Source organism: Bidens hawaiensis, unplaced genomic scaffold (genome assembly GCF_021521415.1).
Source record: "Bidens hawaiensis isolate Kalapana, Puna unplaced genomic scaffold, B.hawaiensis_p1.1 tig00011464_1, whole genome shotgun sequence".
Taxonomy (NCBI): domain Eukaryota; kingdom Viridiplantae; phylum Streptophyta; class Magnoliopsida; order Asterales; family Asteraceae; genus Bidens; species Bidens hawaiensis.
In genome coordinates this window covers 23536-42519 of record NW_027491893.1, presented here as the reverse complement: position 1 = coordinate 42519, position 18984 = coordinate 23536, and the positions used below count along the sequence as shown (strand labels likewise).

Below are 18984 nucleotides of genomic sequence, written 5' to 3'. Positions count from 1 at the left end.
AGCAGAATCTAGTTGGTTAAAAACTTGTCAAGTAATAATAAGTATAAAGCAATCACTACATTTCGGTTTTATAAAGCATTTTATCGACATTGACCGGTCAAACTACGTTTTGGTCATTATCTCTCAATATAAACTTTCCATTATTATCATCTTCCACCCAAAAAAAATGCATCTAACTCTTTATAATCCTCTATCTTTCCAACCTCCCTTTCTCTCCGGCAGCCACCACCACCGTCGTCAACAACCTTACACTCCCCGGCTGCCCGAGTACATGCGGCAACCTCACCGTACCCTACCCGTTCGGCATAGGCTCAGGGTCCGGTTGCTCTATAGGCCCATGGTTCGACATAACATGCAACACTTCCTTCAATCCCCCTAAAGCCTTCTTGCCAAGGGACTTATTTGCATACAGAGGAAACCGAACTTTGGACCGAGTGGAAGTGGTGAGTATCTCGGATGAACATGTGTGGGTTAAGACCGCGGTGGCTTATAAGTGTTATGATCAAACTGGTAATGTGACTACGTTTAAACCTGCTGGGATTACTGTGGCGAACTCATACTTCACATTCTTGAAACTGAATAAATTGATCGCGGTCGGATGTGATGACTACGCGGTTATTTCTCCCGTGGCAGGGATTGAATATAAGAATTTTACGGTTGGGTGTGTGTCTATATGCTCTGGTGTTCAAGATGTTCCGGTTGGTTCATGTTCAGGTATTGATTATTATTCATCTAAACAAATATAAAAGTTTAGTCAATGAAGTATTTTACGAGAAAATAATGTAAATAGTTATTTTTATCAGTAAACGCAATTTAGTTCAATGGTATCTTAGTGTGTTAAATGATGCATTAGATGAGTGTTTGAGTTGGTATTAAAAAACATATATTTTTCTTATTCTTTTCACCGATTTTATTGCCACATGTAGCAATGGGCGAAAATATCACTAGTGGCGTGGCGCCTCATTGTGGCACGCCACAGAAGTTCAAAGAACATAAAGTTGGTGGTTTCGAGCCAATGACAGCACAACATGTGGCATGCTAGTGAAATTTTTCTAGGCTATCAAGTGTTGTCATGTTCAAGCGAATGGTTGTCATGATGCAAATGTTTCGCCTTTTGGTTTCGGCTTTTGCCACCAATAAAATCGTGATACTTAGACAACTTTTTGAGCGAATTATAATTGCTTGATTTCATCCAAAGGTGAGATTATACGATGTGTGTCATGTTGTTATTGGTCCGAGAATGTCAACTTTATTCCTTTTGAATGAGTGTGCTGGCTTGGCCGGATCCCTGTCACGGTCGAACCTTTCACCTTCTTCCTCGTATATGCCTATGTGTCTTAATATGATTGGTAAGAAGTGAATGCCCATGAGTTAAAATGGTTAAAAATCAATCTTTTGAAACCCAAACCAGTAAGGCGAACACTTTGTTATCTGGTCCGGTTATAAAAACATTCATTAAAGTTTATTTTCATAAAAGAATTTGATCAAAATGTCCCTTTTAAAGTTAACCTCCATAAGTAAAAAATGGCTGAGCCAATGTTCATTTTCATAAAAGAATTTGCATTCTCAATTATTATGATTATATATACGAGTCAGCCATTCAAATATTTTATCCCTAATGAATATTTAGCTGTGAATCAAATCATAAACAAACAAACTTGTGTTACTTGTCAACATAAAAACAAACAAACTTGTGTTTTATAACTTTTATTTGTGTTTGAATAAACATTCTGAATCATATTATTCACAATATCTGTTTTGTGCAACAGGTATAGGGTGTTGCACAACAAGCTTGCCCAAAGGTTTATCAACTTACTTGGCACAAGTATTCTCAATTTATAATCACGAACAAGTATGGTCTTTCGACAAATGTGGTTACACTTTCTTAGGTGAACATAGCGCCTTTACATTTTCTGGGGCGTCAGATTTCACAGATCCCAATTATATCGATCAGATAGTTAATACCGTTCCAGTGGTGCTTGATTGGGCTGTTGGGAGTAGGAGTTGTGACGATTATATAAACACAAGTGATTATTATTGTCAAATAATAGTGTTTGTATAGATTCTAAGAGCGGAAATGGAGGGTATAGATGCTCTTGCAAAAATGGTTATGATGGCAATCCTTCTCTTTCTCCTGGTTGTCATGGTAAGTAAAATTTTTCGCTACTTGGTGTGGATAGAATGGGATTCCTACCCGGTTTTGTTGGCGTGGGGTGATACAGTGACCCGGTTCAATGGTTAGACCGGTTTTAAATAACTTTTTTTTTCTTTACTTAAAAATATTTCTTTTTAGATTATAAATTTGAACTTGTAAGAGTTAAGTTATTCTACAAATGAGGACAAAATAAGAATGAAGAGAAGAATTTATAGCTATAAAAAAAACTTTTAAAAGAAATAATAAAATAAGTCAATAAAAAAAACCATAACTCAAAATTTAATAAAAAAACGAAAAAGTAAAAACACAAAAATGTTTCCACCGTATTTCTCGTTCTAATATATATATATATATATATAAGATCAGGATCATGTGAGAATTTTTTAAGAATTGAGAACTATGAGAACCATTTTGGACCACAAAAAAACCCAAAAATAAAAAAAAATCATAAAACAAAAAAAACACAAAAATAAAAAAAAGTAAAAAAAACCAAAGTTCTTATTTATGATCCAAGTTTCTAAAAAAACATAAAAAAAAATTCTCGGTTTAGCTAAATTATACATATATGTATAATATGTACATATATGTACACACATATTTTTTTCTATACACATATGCATAATTAAGGTAAATGATAATGTATATATGTGTACATTACGTAAATAGAGATTAAATGAAAGTATACATATATGTGTAGGTATAATACGAATTAAAAAGAAAAAAATCGGTTTTTTATTATATATATATGTATAATATGTGCACACATGTTTTTTCCTATACACATATGTATAATTTAAGGTAAATGATAATGTACATATGTGTACATTACATAAATAAAGACCAAATGAAAGTATACATATGTGTATAGGTATAACACGAATTAAAAAGAAAAAAAATCGGTTTTTTTAATTAAACCGGAATGAAATATAAGAATTTTAGTTTTTTTACCTTTTTAAAATTTTCGTTTTTTTTTTTGTTTTATAAATTTTTACATATTTTTTTAGAGGTTTTTTTTAGTGGTCCAAAATGGTTCTCAATTTGCCAATGGTTCTCTTAGGATCCCTACCCTATATATATATATCCCCTATATATATATATATAAGGGACGGTTCAGTGGAGAAATCATATTAGTGTGAGAAGTGTAAGAAATGAATTATGACCGTTGATTAGATTTGATCTGTGGACTACATTGATTATGGATTTATTGTAAATACTAGGTTTCTAATTTTAATGTTGTTTAATGAAATAGGGTAATCTTGTAATTTGTCATAGTCATCTAATTAATGATAATCCCCCCATTTATAGCTACCTTCATCATCCACTAGTTTTCAATTTTAATGTTAGCGAAAGTTAATACTAACATATTAATACATTATTTATTTTATCCATTTATTCTATATTCATCATCACTGATCACTTGGTATTCACAATTAGCTTTTTTATTTTATATTTTACGTAACCTTTTTACTTGATTTATTATAAGTGGCAATTAACAAAAATTAATCGCTATTTATGTCCTACATATAATGTTTATATCCTACACAACATATTTACGCACTTTAAAATTACACAACATTTAACCCTACACAGCCTACATAATATATTAATATCATGCACAACATATTTACGCACAATATATCCATATAACATTTAATCCTACACGACCTACACAATATATTTACATCCTACACAAGATTTGAAAAGTTTTGTAGGATTGAATGGTGTGTGAATACAAAGTTTGTACATATGTTGTGCATGATGTAAATTTTATTGTGTAGACTGTGTAAGGTTAAATGTTGTGTAAATATATAATATGTAAATATATTGTTTAGAATATAAATATATGGTTTCATAATATTCTGACATTTGAAAAGTTATTGAAATTTGTATAATAATATAGATACAATGTGTAGTTGACCTCAAATATGTGCATGCCAAACAGTTTCTTTGGTAATTCTGTTTACGTTGTAGGATAATTTTGGTTATTATGTAGGGTGCATAGGATTGTGTGCAGGACAAATATGTTTATTGTGTAGGGTCTATTGAATAAATATGTTTACTTTGCTAGGTAAATTACTTTTCTACAAGTTTTGGGTGTGTAGGATAAATAAGTTCACATGTGTAGGGTGCGCAGGATAAATATATTGTAGTTTTTAGATATATGTTGTCGAGTTCTAACGATAAGAATGCAGACCAATCCCCTGTTAAGAAAAAAAAAAATTAGAGAGAATTGTTATAAATTTGATCTCTTATATGCGATATATCCTAAACGCTATGTAGTAATTATAATGTACGTTAAAATTTATGACTGTAATATTCAAAATAATTATTGTGAATTAAGAATGATTTTATTTTGGTTATCGAAATCATACGGGATGTAAAGATAGTTATGTTTACTTTGGAATTTTTTGTTTTGTATATTATAACTTTTGTTTCGGAAAATCGAGAAGATTGAGAGTAATTATACTGGTTGAATCAACCTTACTTAATTTGCTAACAAAATAATCATCTTTGAATCAAATAACAATATTTTTCTCGATCTTCCAATGTTTATAGGAATTAATAAAAGAAATTTGATTGTTTTAAAATTTAATTAAAACATAAATAATTAAAAAGTAAATTACTGTTTGAAACTTTCAAATTTAAATAGTTACCAAATAAAACAATTTAAAGTTTTACCATTATACCCTTATAATTAATTAAAAGAAAAATTAAAAAGGAAAATTTTGGTTGTTTGAAGTGACTTCTCACATTTCTTACACTAAGACCATTTCTCACATGAACTTAAGCGCATATATATATATATATATATATATATATATATATATATATATATATATATAGAGTGAAAAACAACATTGTGTTTTTTGTTTATCATTGTGTTTTGCGTCTATTTTCGTCATTGATTGTGTCTTTTTTCCTTGGCATTGTGTCTTTTTTTCCTTGATATTGTGTTATATTACTCAATATTGTGTTATATATTGTTCGACATTGTATTATATTTTGCGATCTATTGCATCTTTTTTTAGTTATAATTGTGTCTTTTGTTCATTTTCGTCATTGTGTCTTTGATTTCGGCATTTTGTCTTTTCGTCAGTTTTTTTTAAACGGGAATGACGGAGGAAACATTTTAGTTTTTAAATTTTTTTTATTTATATTTTGGGTTATGATTTTTTTTATTAATTTTTTTGAATTTATTTTTAAGGGGTTTTTTGTGTGGTCATAAATCTTTCTCACTCTTTTATTTTTGTCTTCCTTTGCATTTTAACTTTAACCCGTATGAAAATACTTTACTTATCTTGCTTTTTCCTATTTGAAAGTTACATTTATTTCTATTAATTTTATATATAATCATCATAACAATATATTAATTAGGTTTTATATAATATATCTATAAAATTATTACCATGCTATCAATTTTTGAGTCCGTTTCAACAAGGGTGGTTGGTTTGATTACTAGTTTGGTTTTTAAAACATTAATGTTCAGTTTCATTTCAGATTTAGATTTCTTAGGTTTTTACTTTTGAGATTTTAGGAATATCTTCTGTTTCATTTTGTAGATATTGACGAATGCGCAGATCCTAACAAAAATCCTTGTAACGGGACGTGTACTAATCTTCCGGGAAGTTATAATTGCTCGTGCCCTCACGGGTATGAAGGAGACGGGAGAAAGGATGGGAGAGGTTGCATTGCCAAGAATTCGAGCAATTCTGGCGTCCTCAAGTTGTCTCTTGGTGAGTAAATAAATGCTCTTGTCACAAATCACTACTACAAAAATCGGTATTTGTTATAACAAAATCCTATCGCAATTTTTCTACGAGCTAGCTACAAGCAACATTTTATATGGTTTTGATAATTATGACTTATGGATATTCCGTTGCAAATGAAATCCGTTACAAAATCGAGAAATATATAGTTAAAGGATAACTAAAAGTGGTTTAATAAAATCCAAAGCAATATAATAAATTAAACATTTAAAATGTCAATTAGAAGTAATTTAACAAAATCTTAAATTTAGAAAGTATAACCTTGTATTCCATGTAACACTAACAAATTGTGACATTCGTTAATTTCGGGTCTTGTTTATATTCGTTTTTGTATTTGTTTATTATGTAAACCGACCCGATTTGTAAACCGAAGCTTATGTTATAATCAAAATGATGGATTTATGTTACAATATTGTTTCATACTTGTTTGTTGGGTCTTGAAAACATCCTACCTTTATTTTTATTTTTATTTATTTATTTATTTTATTATTATTTTTTTGTTGTTTTGTGTTTTTGTCTTGATCCATTTTGCATGAAAACTCTTGTGTCTCACACCCATATTTGACCACCAACATTACCCTATATATACACCACCTTTCCTCTTCATTTTCCCTTGCTACAACTCCAAAAAAAAAACTCTCTCAAACGTCAAAGATTCAAGGTTATCTTCTTAAGTGTTCTTGAAGGATTTTGGTCTTTCATCTTAATTAGTTTATGTAGCCTTATTAATACTTGTTTATGGTTGTGCAACATATATATAATATACACCCCTTGTTTACCTTTGGTAGTTACTTCTCCGATTCCGGTCGGTGAGGTTTCGGACCCCATAAGGCAAGGCTTCATGGAGGACTTCGTGTCCTTGATATATATACATCTATATAACTTGTTCATACATATTAATCTTGCTTATTTTAGTTTGTTGGTCATGTTTACAAGTTCCATGGTTATGGGTTTTTAAGAGTCTATGCTTCGGTTTAACCGTAAATAGCTCTAAACCGTAAACCGAACTTTGTTACTAGTTTTGTTTGTTTAAACATACTTAGTGTTAGATCTAAGTTTCTAAAATCATTTTTACAAATTCTATGGTTATGGGTTTGTAGAATCTTACCTCGGTCTTAACCCGAAACACGATCCGAACCGAAAACCGAACTTTTGTTTAAAGACTATATTGTTAACTTTTGGTATTTTTTTTATTTGTACATTATTATAGAAGTTATTTAGTATTTGGACATGTGGAAACCATCTATGAACTTGTTGTAAGATGGAAACCGAACCAAACCGATTCTTGCTCGCTTAAGACACACAAGTGTGTTTTTTTAGCCATCAAGACTTGTATATTTCTTTAAAAATAGTTACAAATTGATTTTTAAATATTTTCTTAAGTACTTGGAAATGTTGGATCCAACTTGATCTCATAACAAATTTTGGACCGACAAAATCGAACACTCGCTTAACGTGCGTTGTTAGTTCTAAAACAATGGAACTACATACTTGGTTAAGTCTTATTAAATTTTATTGAGTTATCTCATAACATTCAATATTTTGGAAAGTTGACTTTGGGTTTGACCAATTATCAAGACCCGAACCGACAACCCGAACACTCGATAAAAAAAGACCCGTTTTAGTATCTTTATTCCAAAGGGATTTGCATTCTTGCATTTTACCCACCTTATTACTTAACATAGGTTGAGTAAATATTAAGGTTAGTTACTTTAACCCGGTTTCGAGCAAACTTACATTTTTAAAGGGTTATTATTATAAATTCTTAAATAGTCACATTTTAAATGTGACATCTGCCCCGATCCGACCCGACCCAGGTACCCGTTTTCTGACCCGATCTCTTTCTGTTATGATTTAATATTTATTTATACTTATATTTTACTTTTATTAATGATAATATATTTTCCTTCCCGCCTCTTTCTCTCTTTTCCTTCCCGCCTAAGGTTGTCTGCGCAGCTCCACGCGCCAGACTCCTTACAAGGAAGCCTGCGTGAAGACCACCTGTTACTGCGATACGCGAGACGAACTGTCCCCGCAGCGCGCTAAGGATTTTAGTTCTTCCCGCGGCGCGCTATGGATACCGTTCTTCCCGCGACGCGCTAAGGAATATAGTTCTTCTCGCGACGCGCTTAGAATTGAAGTTCTTCCCGCGGCGCGCTTAGAAATATAATTCTTCCCGCGACGCGTTAAGGTTGGTTCTGTCTGCCTTCGCGCTCGCGCACTTTTGCCTTCGCGCTCGATGCCTTCTCGCGTTTAACCCTTGTCTTTTCTCCTGTTTAATCTAGCCGTTTGCTTTTGTGATGTCTTATCTTCTGTGCTGTTGACCTAACCTGTCTTATGTCTGAAAAGTTACTTTCGGCGCAGCATGCGCACCAACCCCATTGGTTGGCAGAAAAAGCGACTGACATTATCTTTTGGAGATCTGCTTTTTCCATGCTTGACCAGTACCTTTATCTGACCCTCCCATGCCTTTTTACTGTTCCCTGTCAGCTTTTTCTCTTTTTCCCTGCTGCCATATCTTTTGATATATTTTGCTTTTTGGAATCTTTTACTTTTTGGAGATCTTTTCCCCTTTTCTAGGGATTGTGTTCCCTAGGGTTTCTCTATAAATAATAATGTTAATTTCCTAACACTACACACACAAAGCACTTAATTTAATCTCTCTCTCCTTGCCTTCGTCTTCCTCCCTGTTCTGCCCTGCTTTTCCGGTAATATATATATATATATATAATAAATTGTTTAAGTTACTTATTAATTATGCTAACTTATAATCAAGACATTAAATCAAATCATTAAAACAATAATCTTTAATTATAGGTTAACTTTGCTTGTTTGGTTCTTGCTTTACCTATCTTCACACCGATTATCATGTGAGTAATCTCGTACCTAATCCCTTTTATTTTTTTTATGTTTTGGGATGTTCATGTGTTCATACAAACTTAGAGTCTTAAACTGTTTATGAACTTTAGTCGCGCAGTATCCCATGTGTTGAGGACGTAGACTTGGCTGTTTATTTGTATGTGTGGATCATTAACCGTCTTGTCGGTCTATTCCGCAGTTCTCATGGTACCATTAGATGAACACGGGAGAACTATCGTTTATGATTTTCTCTTTTGTTTACACATGCACAGTTTGTCTTGTTTGTGAGCTCAATTGTGAGCACTGGCAATCTATGAATCTTAGAGTTGGTCCCGATCAGATTACACCCCTGTTGAAAACCAGACATACACATGTTGCGCGCAGATTTATTGTTATCTATGTATTAACTATTAAACTTGATTTCTCACCAACACGCAAGTGTTTGACGTTTATTTTAACACATGTTCAGGTTTGCAGTAGCTGTTTTGGAGCTCGAGAAAACGTAGGAAGTTCTTTATTTTGGACCTAGATTAAAATGTATCAAGACACGTTATTGCGGTTATTGAATATTTTGAGTTATAATATATTGATTTATGTTATCTTATGTTTACCTTGCGCGTGCGCGAATGAATGTATTTATTAAATATTGACACCCAATAGTGTCACGAGTAATGAAACAATATGTGGCGCCCCGATGTATAATCCGCCTTTGGTCGGGGTGTTACAGATTGGTATCAGAGCTCGTTGACTTTAGGATAGGTGGTTAGACGTAACGGCCTAGAATACCTAAGAGTCCCTTCTCGCGCATGAGAGAAATCTCATGTTTGCGCGCTTATTGTTAATTACTCGTTATTTATGAATATGCTCGCGCCTGCGCAGTATATGATTTTATGTTTTATTCCGCGATATTTCGATTTTTATTGATTTTACTTACATATTCGTTTGTTGGGATTGAAAATCTGAAAAGTCATGGTGATACATGAATAGTTGATTTTCAATTTTCAATTACGATTATGTTCTGAGGTTGGAGACTTGAAAAGTCATGGTGATACATGAATTGTCAACCTCCAATACTCATTTTCTTGTATATTTTATATTGAGGATTGAAAAATCATGGTGATACATGAATCGTCAATCTCCAATACCCGTTTGCTCGTACATTTTAAATTGAGAATTTGGAAGGTCATGGTGATACATGAATTGTCGATTCTCGATTCGGATTTGTTACCTTTATTAAGTCTGCATTTAAAGTCATTTCTTTTACTTTAACTTTTGATAGTATCTAACTCTGCGAAACCAAGCTTTATAAAGTTATACTTTGCGATAAAACCAAGATATTAACTAAAATTAACACTTTTATAGAATGCCTCCACTATCTCGCCGCCATCAGAGGAGAGAAGCCTCGCGCAGACGTTCGCTGCAACGTTCCCAGGAAATGGCCACCGCAATAGCCCAAGCTTTGAGCCAAAACAATACCAACACCTCTGGTTACAACATTAAGTCCTTTAACGCGGGTAACCCTCCAAAGTTCACAGGTCTTGAAGGAGCCACCGTGATGCTCCAATGGCTCGAAAAGATTGAAAACACTTTCCTCCATACCCAATGCCCTCATGACAGACGAACCCTATATGTCTCCAGTGTCCTGGAATCCAGAGCGCTTACATGGTGGAATGGAGTAGCCCATGCGCGTGGCGCAGAAGCTGCTTCCAGCATACTCTGGGAGGAATTTAAGGATCTCTTGACGCGAGAATTCTGCCCTCCCAACGAAGTAAAGCGCCTGGAGGAAGAATTTTGGAACCTGAAGCAATACAGTGGAGAAGCGCGCGAGTACGCGACGCGCTTCCACGAGCTAAGCTTACTGGTCCCTCACCTTGTTACCCCTTCACGCCGAGCCATAGAGAAATTCCTTGGGGGTCTCCCCATGGAAATTCAAGATTCTGTATGGGCCAGAAACCCAGTGACCCTCCCTGACGCCATTGAGTTGGCCGCTGTGCTCAGCGACAACCATGTCAGAGCAGGAACCCTGTTCCTGCGGGGAACTGAGAAGACCAAACCCACCAAGACTGCCCCTGAACCAACAGAAACCAAACCAGAACCCTCAAACCATAACCAGAAACGTAGACGCAGACAAGCTTACGCGCTTACCAACCCGCCTGTTGCCCAGCAATCCACCTACCAACCTCCAGTCTACGCGCCTATCCCACTGTCAGCCTACCCAACCCCTGTAGTCCACAACTATGCCTTAATCAATCCAGCACTCCCTGCCCCGCCAACTAAGAAACCCTACACAGGAAACCACCCTTTTTGCCCAACCTGTAGACTTCACCACCCACCTCAAGTCCCATGTCGACTTTGTAACCGATGTGGCCGCGCTGGTCACCTTGCAGAAAACTGTAGAGTCCTTCCCTCCAATCCAATTGCGCCAACACCACCAGTCTACCCGCAGAACCCACAACCAACCTACCAAAACCCACGACCCAGATCGTGCTTTAACTGCGGTGATCTCAGTCATTTCCGGAACGCGTGCCCGAGGCTACAAGTGCAAATCACACAAGCGAATCCGGTGAACCAGATTTCAAACCAAGTGACGCGTGGACGAGCTTTTAACATAACCGCGCACCAAGCGCAAGCGAATAATGACGTAGTTAATGGTACATTTTTGCTTAACGGATTTTATGCTTCTGTACTTTTTGATACTGGCGCCGATCGAAGTTTTATTTCTCGCACGTTTGAGCAGAAGCTTGCGCGACCGCGCGATAACTTAAAAGAAGATTTTTCAGTTGAATTGGCTAATGGTGAAACTATTTTAATTAACTCAGTGATTAAAGATTGCACGCTTAACCTTAACGAAAACGATTTTCTAATCGACCTCGTCCCCATGCCTCTTGGAAGTTTCGATGTTATCATTGGTATGGACTGGCTCTCGAATAATCGCGCCGAAGTTATTTGCGCCAAGAAGTTGATTCGCATTCCTCGAGAAAATGGTGATCTTCACATCTATGGCGAGAAACCCTCCAGTGGTCTTAAGCTTATGTCTTGCGCCGAAGCCCAAAGACTCATGCGGAAGAAGTGTATTGCATTTCTAGCCCATGTGGTTAAACCTGCTGAAAAGAAGAAGCTTCGCGATGTCCCTGTTGTGCGTGATTTCCCTGAAGTATTTCCTGATGATCTTCCTGGTATCCCTCCCGCTCGTGAAGTCGAGTTTCGTATTGATCTTGTCCCTGGTGCTTCCCCCGTAGCCAAATCTCCTTATCGTCTTGCACCCGCTGAAATGCAAGAATTGGCAAGTCAACTTCAAGAGTTGACCGCTAAAGGATTCATCCGCCCTAGCTCTTCGCCCTGGGGTGCTCCGGTGTTGTTCGTTAAAAAGAAAGATGGATCGTTTCGCATGTGTATCGATTACCGCGAGTTGAACAAACTCACCATTAAGAACCGGTATCCCTTACCGCGTATTGACGACCTCTTTGATCAGCTCCAAGGTGCCTCTTGTTTCTCCAAGATTGATCTCCGCTCTGGCTATCACCAGTTGCGCATCCGCGATGAAGATGTTCCGAAGACTGCTTTTCGAACTCGTTATGGCCATTTTAAATTCTTGGTCATGTCCTTCGGTTTAACCAACGCACCCGCCGTTTTCATGGATCTAATGAATCGGGTGTGTAGGCCTTTCTTGGATAAATTCGTGATTGTGTTTATCGACGACGTTCTGATTTATTCTAAAACCAAGGCTGAGCATGAGCAACATCTTCGATTGGTGTTGCAAAAGCTTCGAACCGAGCAGCTCTTTGCCAAGCTCTCCAAGTGTGAATTCTGGTCTAATGAAGTACAGTTTCTTGGCCATGTTGTGAACAAGATGGGTATTCATGTCGACCCATCCAAAATTGAAGCAATCAAGAACTGGTTAACGCCGACCACTCCTACCGAGATCCGTTCCTTTCTGGGCTTAGCTGGTTACTACCGGCGATTTATTTCGAACTTCTCAAAGATCGCTTTGCCTTTAACAGCTCTAACGCACAAAGGTAAACCGTATATTTGGGGCTCGAAGCAAGAAGAAGCCTTTCTGACGCTCAAGCGGTTGTTGTGTGAAGCTCCTGTTCTTGCGCTACCTGAGGGTAATGAAGATTTTGTCGTGTATTGCGATGCATCCAACCAAGGTCTCGGTTGTGTTCTTATGCAACGAGGCAAGGTTATCGCTTACGCATCAAGGCAACTCAAGATTCATGAAAAGAATTATACAACTCACGACCTCGAACTTGGTGCAGTTGTATTTGCCTTGAAGATCTGGAGACACTACCTCTATGGTACTAAGTGTATCCTCTACACTGACCATAAAAGCCTTCAGCATATCTTTGATCAGAAGGAACTTAACATGAGACAACGCCGATGGAACGAACTCATCAGCGATTACGATTGTGAGATCCGGTATCATCCTGGTAAGGCTAATGTGGTAGCTGATGCGCTCAGCCGTAAACTCTGCCAGCTTAACTGTATCTTGCCGCGCACGCAGCTTCACTTCGCGCCGATCCAAAGCAACCTTGAATCGCGCATTCGTGACGCGCAGCGCGCATCCATCAGTAATGGTAACCTTCGCGCCGAGTTAGCGTGTGGCGCGGAAGCGCACTTTGTCCCTAACCTGAGTGGAATTCTCTGCTATCTTAATCGCATCTGGATTCCCTTTGATGAGGATCTTCGCGCTGATATCCTGAGTGAAGCACATAAATCTCGGTATTCTATTCATCCCGGCGCTGATAAAATGTACAAGGATTTGCGCATTACTTATTGGTGGCCCGGTATGAAGAAGGATATTGCTGTGTTCGTAGCTAAATGCCTGACTTGTTCTAAGGTAAAAGCTGAACACCAACGCCCATCTGGTTTGCTCGAACAACCAGAAATTCCTACATGGAAATGGGAATGTGTAGCGATGGACTTTATTACCAAGTTACCTTTGACAGCAAGCAAACATGATAGCATTTGGGTAATAGTGGATCGTTTGACTAAGTCTGCTCACTTTCTGCCCATTCGTGAAAACTACCGTGTTGAGCAACTCGCGCAGCTTTATGTCAAGGAAATTGTCTGCCGCCATGGTACTCCTTTGAGCATCATATCCGATCGCGATGGCCGTTTTATATCCCGCTTTTGGAAATCTCTCCAATCTGCGTTAGGAACTCGCTTGGACATGAGTACGGCATATCATCCTCAGACTGACGGACAGTCTGAGCGAACTATTCAAACTCTTGAGGATATGCTCCGATCTTGTGTTCTTGATTTTGGAGGTAATTGGGATTCGCACCTGCCTTTGATCGAGTTCTCTTATAATAACAGCTATCATTCCAGTATTGGTATGGCCCCATTTGAAGCACTTTACGGTCGTAAGTGCCGCTCCCCGATTTGTTGGAGCGAAGTGGGTGAAACTCAAATCACAGGACCCGAACTTGTTCAAGAGACAACCGATAAAATCGCCAAGATCCGTGATCATCTGCTGACTGCCAGAAGCCGACAGAAGAGTTACGCAGATCGCAGGCGAAAGCCTCTCGAATTTCAAGTTGGTGATCTTGTTCTCCTCAAAGTGTCGCTCTGGAAGGGTGTTGTCCGCTTTGGGAAGAAGGGTAAGCTTGCTCCTCGTTATGTTGGTCCATTCAAGATTCTCGCGCGTGTAGGAAAAGTTGCCTACAGACTTGACCTGCCGCCCGCGCTCAGTAATGTGCATCCAACGTTCCATGTATCCAATCTCAAGAAGTGTTTAGCCGACGAGAACCTTCACATTCCACTTGATGAAGTTCAAGTTGATGAATCCATGCATTTCGTTGAGAAGCCTGTTGAGATTATGGATCGCGAGGTTAAGCAAACCAAGCGCAGTCGTATCCCTATCGTGAAAGTTCGCTGGGAGTCCAAGCGCGGAGCCGAGTTTACATGGGAAAGGGAAGATCAAATGAAGATCAAGTACCCGTACCTGTTCTCTGCGCAACCTACTTCGAGATAAATTTCGGGACGAAATTTCTTAAAGTAGGGGAGACTGTGACATCTGCCCCGATCCGACCCGACCCAGGTACCCGTTTTCTGACCCGATCTCTTTCTGTTATGATTTAATATTTATTTATACTTATATTTTACTTTTATTAATGATAATATATTTTCCTTCCCGCCTCTTTCTCTCTTTTTCTTCCCGCCTAAGGTTGTCTGCGCAGCTCCACGCGCCAGACTCCTTACAAGGAAGCCTGCGTGAAGACCACCTGTTACTGCGATACGCGAGACGAACTGTCCCCGCAGCGCGCTAAGGATTTTAGTTCTTCCCGCGGCGCGCTATGGATACCGTTCTTCCCGCGACGCGCTAAGGAATATAGTTCTTCTCGCGACGCGCTTAGAATTGAAGTTCTTCCCGCGGCGCGCTTAGAAATATAATTCTTCCCGCGACGCGTTAAGGTTGGTTCTGTCTGCCTTCGCGCTCGCGCACTTTTGCCTTCGCGCTCGATGCCTTCTCGCGTTTAACCCTTGTCTTTTCTCCTGTTTAATCTAGCCGTTTGCTTTTGTGATGTCTTATCTTCTGTGCTGTTGACCTAACCTGTCTTATGTCTGAAAAGTTACTTTCGGCGCAGCATGCGCACCAACCCCATTGGTTGGCAGAAAAAGCGACTGACATTATCTTTTGGAGATCTGCTTTTTCCATGCTTGACCAGTACCTTTATCTGACCCTCCCATGCCTTTTTACTGTTCCCTGTCAGCTTTTTCTCTTTTTCCCTGCTGCCATATCTTTTGATATATTTTGCTTTTTGGAATCTTTTACTTTTTGGAGATCTTTTCCCCTTTTCTAGGGATTGTGTTCCCTAGGGTTTCTCTATAAATAATAATGTTAATTTCCTAACACTACACACACAAAGCACTTAATTTAATCTCTCTCTCCTTGCCTTCGTCTTCCTCCCTGTTCTGCCCTGCTTTTCCGGTAATATATATATATATATATATAATAAATTGTTTAAGTTACTTATTAATTATGCTAACTTATAATCAAGACATTAAATCAAATCATTAAAACAATAATCTTTAATTATAGGTTAACTTTGCTTGTTTGGTTCTTGCTTTACCTATCTTCACACCGATTATCATGTGAGTAATCTCGTACCTAATCCCTTTTATTTTTTTTATGTTTTGGGATGTTCATGTGTTCATACAAACTTAGAGTCTTAAACTGTTTATGAACTTTAGTCGCGCAGTATCCCATGTGTTGAGGACGTAGACTTGGCTGTTTATTTGTATGTGCGGATCATTAACCGTCTTGTCGGTCTATTCCGCAGTTCTCATGGTACCATTAGATGAACACGGGAGAACTATCGTTTATGATTTTGTCTTTTGTTTACACGTGCACAGTTTGTCTTGTTTGTGAGCTCAATTGTGAGCACTGGCAGTCTATGAATCTTAGAGTTGGTCCCGATCAGATTACACCCCTGTTGAAAACCAGACATACACATGTTGCGCGCAGATTTATTGTTATCTATGTATTAACTATTAAACTTGATTTCTCACCAACACGCAAGTGTTTGACGTTTATTTTAACACATGTTCAGGTTTGCAGTAGCTGTTTTGGAGCTCGAGAAAACGTAGGAAGTTCTTTATTTTGGACCTAGATTAAAATGTATCAAGACAAGTTATTGCGGTTATTGAATATTTTGAGTTATAATATATTGATTTATGTGATTTATGTTATCTTATGTTTACCTTGCGCGTGCGCGAATGAATGTATTTATTAAATATTGACACCCAATAGTGTCACGAGTAATGAAACAATATGTGGCGCCCCGATGTATAATCCGCCTTTGGTCGGGGTGTTACATTAAACCTTGAACTTTAATTATTTACATTTCTCAACATTTATTTTGTTTAAAGACCTTCAAGACAACCTTTTTAAATTCAAGACTTCTTTTCTTTTTAGGCATTGTGCGTTAAACTCGTCGTTTCGACAAATCTCCAAATTATCATCTTTCAAGTTTACTACTTGAAGGTGAGTACTTCATACCCCATTTTCCATCTTTTATTTTGGGGATGACATTTCATACTTATTCAACAAAATGTTTTATATTTGAATCTTAAACCACAAACGTAGTTGTATACTTTACCTAAATAATTGCTCGATTTGGTGTTCTATGCTTATATGCCTATGTGTTTATCGCTTTTGGTTGGTGGAACTATAAAATCCTAGACTATTTGGCATCCCCTTATAGCAAGGTGTCGTTAACGTAATGCAATTAACGATAACTATAAAATCCTAGACTATTTGGCATCCCCTTATAGCTAGGTGTCGCTAATGTGTTTAGCGAAATCTATTTATCCAAATTACCACTTTTATTTATCGGTTCGTATGCAAGTTTTGTGGCTATCTTTATTATATACTAATATGATTAAACTAATGAATTGCTCACCGACCTTTGTGTTGACAAACTTTATTTTATGAAATGTTGCAGGTTTGCATCTTGGTTGATTTATGATTGTGAAGAAAATGACATCAAAGACCTTAGGATATTAGTAAAAATGAACAATATCAATTTGCCATATTTTGTGATATCTTGTTTATGGTTATTTTATGGATAATTGTTATGTGACATTTTCGATGTTGTGAAATGAAATAAGTTTATTAAATACTGTCACTTTAATTAGTGTAATGTGCTTATGGACAATCGTTACACCTCGGCATGTTCCGCCGCCCTTGGTCGGGGTGTGACACAAATGAAGTATAATGCCTTGTGTTTTATGAAGGAATGGGGTTTGGATTCATATCTATACTTATGGGAATTGGGTGGTTGTATTTCAGCCACCAGAGAAGAAAGATTATCAAAATGAGGGAGAAGTTCTTCGTGAAGAATGGTGGCATGTTATTGAAACAACAACTTGATTCAAACACGGGTGGCGGTTTCAACCAATCGACTAAAATTTTCACACCCGAAGAGCTTGAAAAGGCAACTAAAAACTTTTCCAACAATATGATTCTTGGTCGAGGTGGTTATGGGATTGTGTATAAAGGGATCTTGCCTAATGGAAATATAGTTGCGATAAAGAAATCACGAGTTATGGATGAGAGTCAGATCGAGCAGTTTATCAATGAGGTGGTTATTCTTACTCAAATCAATCATCGAAATGTGGTAAAGCTTTTAGGTTGTTGCTTGGAGAGTGAAGTCCCGTTGCTAGTTTACGAATGCGTTTCTAATGGTACTCTCTTCCATCATATCCACACTGATGGTGGACTGGCGTGGTTATCTTGGGACAATCGTTTAAGAATAGCTATTGAGTCTGCTGGTGCACTTGCGTATCTTCACTCTGCCGCGTCAAAGCCTATTATCCACCGTGATGTTAAATCTGCCAACATATTATTAGACGATAACCTAGTCACCAAAATTTCAGACTTCGGGGCTTCAAGATTGATACCATTGGATAAAGAACAAGTGACTACATTGGTTCAAGGGACATTAGGGTATCTAGATCCTGAATACTTTCACACAAATCAGCTAACAGATAAGAGTGATGTTTATAGCTTTGGAGTCGTGCTCCTAGAGCTTTTAACGGGTAAGAAGCCGATTTGCATGGAGCGAACTCAAGTTGAAAGAAACTTAACGTCCTATTTCCTTAACGCTTTGAGTTCAGGAAACCTATTTCAAATTCTTGACCCTCGGGTTATTAGAGAGGGTTCGTTCGAGCAACTCCAATCAATTGCTTCACTTGTGAAGCGATGCCTCATTATAAACGGCTTTAACAGACCAACGATGAAGGAAGTAGCTATTGAACTAGAGCGATTAAGAAGATTCACGAGGCAACCATGGGTTGAACATCAAGGTAGCGAAGTTGGTTTTGTTAGAACAAGTGAGGGAGAACCTTCGGACCTTTATGGTGACTCAATAAATTCATATATGGACTCGATAGAGCTGTCAAGTCACTCTACTTTATACCCTGCCAATGAACCTAGATAATCTACCAAGTTGGTTTATGAATACAAGTGTAAGCGTTACACTTTGGGGGTTTTCATATTTGTTATAAGCACATGAAAGTGCACACTTTGCTTTGCGTTTCTGAATTTGATTACAATAATAAATCTAATTTCTTAATCTGGTTTGTTAGTGGATATTGCGATATTATAATAATTTTGAATATATTAACACAGGGTTGAAGCACAAAAGAATAAAGAGAATTCTCAAAGAATATATAGCTAGCATTTATTATTTAATG

The 18984-nt window shown here is 37.3% G+C and overlaps 1 pseudogene; it reads left to right on the top strand.

Annotated features, from left to right (window-relative positions):
- Positions 1–182: 182 nt before the first annotated feature.
- Positions 183–18728, top strand: LOC143538005 (wall-associated receptor kinase 2-like; annotated as a pseudogene).
- Positions 18729–18984: the final 256 nt, after the last annotated feature.